Raw genomic sequence first — 3,244 nt, forward strand, 5'->3', positions numbered from 1 at the left:
AGACCAACATTTAAAACTTTTTTTTTTCAAATTAATGAATGACAACTTTTTCTTATGTTTTTAAGGCTGATGAAGAACCTTCATTTCAGTTAAAAAGCATGGTAATTGTATTTACTCCTTAAATATTATTAAAGTTTTCTAAAACACAACTTGAAAACATCCACCATGCATGCTGAATATCAGTACAATGAATTCAGGACCCAATATGTATGTTACATGTAGCAAGGCTAGATTACAAGTTTTCATAGTCACCATCATCATCCTCACGTTTTCTTTTCAGTGCATTTGATGATTCATTGGCAGTACTTTGTGATGCCACCATATTAGTGGTAATAAGAATGTTTTTGGACCCGATTAATGATGGATTAGTCAGAACATTCTGAATTGAAAGCTTTTACAGCTGGAGACTGAAGTGGGCATCTGTACTGTAAACCTTTGCCCTGTGAGGGACATGGGAGTCCCTACTTAGTTGAAACAGACATGGTCTGTGGGGTTGGTGAGCCTAGTGTGGGAGTACTTGGTCTGCTAGTAACTGAACCAACACTTAACCCCGGGACTGTTATTCTTCCCGCAGAAGGTGATACCTTTTTCTGTAAAGATCTCAGCCTATAGTTTGGAGCTGTTAAGCAGTATCAATCAGCTGGCAACCTAGGTCCTGAATATGGCTCAATCAATGGCAAAGTGGGTTGATTTCTTTGCCTTGCGGTATCTAATAAAAAATCTCTTGGGGGAGGAGAGGTAAAAGACTGGTCAGCGCGGCACTGGATTGCCAATCACCCATCATCTACGTCAACGGTAGCTTTCTTAGCATGGCTTGAATAAATGTTCACATCATCTAGAATTGTGGTCACATATCGGAAGGCAAACTCCAACATCTGATTTATAACTCTTGGCTCATATTCTGTAATCCCCACATCCTTCAGGATTTGCGCCATCATCTGGGCACCTTTCGGCATGTTCTTGGAAGAAGCCATCTTGCCAGACTCCCTGATACCTGACGATCAGACTTCTCGGGCTAAATCACCCACATTAATGTATTTCAGTCCCGATTTTGACGCAAGTTCTTTGCCTAGTGTGGTTTTTCCAACCCCTGGTGTACCAGTGAGCAGGACGTCCGGAAGCAACATGGTCCTTGCCGCGACAGCTCTGAGCACCTCGCTCGCCCTTCACACCACAGGGAGGACCACTTAAAACATTGTTAAAGCAAGTTCTACAGGCCGGAGGAAAAAAAACCAAGTGGACACGTCAAAGTACAGAAAGCAATGAAGAGCACTCAACATGGTAAATTCATAAGCAGACACTGAAGATTTTTAAACGTTTGAAGAAAAAGTTTCAGAGGTTATTGAGAGGAACGACAAAGTGAGGACTTCTGTAAATACTTTCCTTAAAAAGCAAAGATAAAGCTGGACTACTGGTTTCTGGTCTGGCATACAAGCAGCTCAGACATTGTCACTACATCCTCCTAAGTAGACAGGTAAACAAAATGAAAAATCAATTCCTAGATGCGTAAAAGCAGCGAGGTCACAGGGCAAACTATGACGGCCCCTGAAACTGGAGTGACCGCCAGGCAAAGGCAGAGAAGCACAAGTTAACTGGAGCAGAGACCCTCAGACGGAGGCCTCTGTGGAAAACAGTGCCAGGGAAGGGAAACCTGAACTGTAATTAACTAACTACACAGTGTGAACAAGTCTGAGCTGAAAACTCTGGAGGGACTGTCATTCCCCTGCACACATGCTTCTGTGAGTTTTACCTCCAGGAGCTCTAACACGTTCTCCAAAGCAAGTATCAGAGAACTATCCCCTTGTGTTTCCAGCAGGGGGAAAGGAAAAGGAACCATTTAAAAACATGCCAAAATACTCTGTTCTTTTTCACAAGGTTTGCCCGCAGGAGAAGCTAAACCAGAAGACATCTTGCTAGGGTTTTTCAGGGCTGAACTGACCTGGGGGAGGGGAAATAATCAACCTCAAGCAGCCCCTGCCTTCCACGTGGGAGAAGAGAAATACCCAACACCAGCTCCCTTTAGTCATCGTGTCTCCGGTAAGGCTGGTGGGAGTAATGAGAACCACGTGAAGTTCACAGTCTAGAGGTACAGGCTCACTAAAAGACAAAGACCTGAGCACAGGACTATAGAACTCTAGAGAAATCCACATTACCAAGGGCCTATATATAGCTGTTCCTCCTACTCAGGACACTGTGCACAGCTGTTAAGGAAAAATCACCAGGCATACTGAAAGGTGAAAACGTTGTTTGAGAGAGGGAGAGCGAGCATTAGAACAAGACAGAGATATGGCAGGGATGTTGGCATAATCAGACCAGGAATTTAAAACAACGATGACTAAGGGCTCTTATGCATAAAGTAGATGGATGCAAACACAAGTGGGCAATGTAAGCAGAGTGATGGAAAGTCTAAAAAGTACCAGAAAGAAATGCTGGAGTTCAAAAGCACTGCCGGAGAAACGAAGAATGTTTAGATGGGCTCAATAGTAGACTGAATAAAGCCAGGAATCTCTGAGCTTGAAGATATCTCAACAGAAACCTCCCAACTGAAAAGCAAACAGGAAAAAAGGCTGGAAACTGCAGAACAGGATATCTACAAAGGGGATAGCATCGGCAAAATGGGAAAATCAGTATAAGAAGAAAAAGGAACAGAAGAAATATTAGAAACAATAACAACTAAGAATTTCCCACAAATTATTACGAGACACCAACTACAGATCCAGGAAGCTCAGAGAACACTAAGCAGGATAAACGTTCCACCTAGGCATCATCATTTTCAAACTACAGGAATGCATAAAGAAAAAATCCTCAAAGAAACCAGAGGGAAAAAACACATTACCTATAGAGAAGCAAAAGAGAGAATTAGACCCAACTTCTTAGAAATCATGCAAGTAAGAAGAGTGGAGTCAAATACTTAAAGCCTCAAGAGAAAAGAACGCTCAACCTAGAACTCCATACCCTGAGAAATATCCTTCAAAAGTAAAGGAGAGAGGCCAGGTGCCGTGACTTGTACCCGAAATCCCAACACTTTGGGAGGACAAGGTGGGCGGATCGCTGAAGTCCAGCAATTCAGACTGCCATGAATTCCAGCACTGCACTCCAGAAGTGTTAAAGAAGTTATTTAGAGAAAAGGAAAATTATATATTTCAGAAATTCAGATCTTCATAAAGAGCATAAGAGAAGGAAGTGGTAAAATAGAAACTTAGTTTCTTATTCTTACCTATTGAACAGATAACAATTTGTTAAA

The 3,244-nt window shown here is 42.2% G+C and overlaps 1 pseudogene; it reads right to left on the reverse strand.

Annotated features, from left to right (window-relative positions):
- Positions 1-232: 232 nt before the first annotated feature.
- On the reverse strand, positions 233-1,127 carry LOC108283538 (annotated as a pseudogene).
- Between the last annotated feature and the right edge of the window lie 2,117 nt (positions 1,128-3,244).

This window comes from Cebus imitator, unplaced genomic scaffold (genome assembly GCF_001604975.1).
Source record: "Cebus imitator isolate Cc_AM_T3 unplaced genomic scaffold, Cebus_imitator-1.0 Scaffold261, whole genome shotgun sequence".
NCBI lineage: Eukaryota > Metazoa > Chordata > Mammalia > Primates > Cebidae > Cebus > Cebus imitator.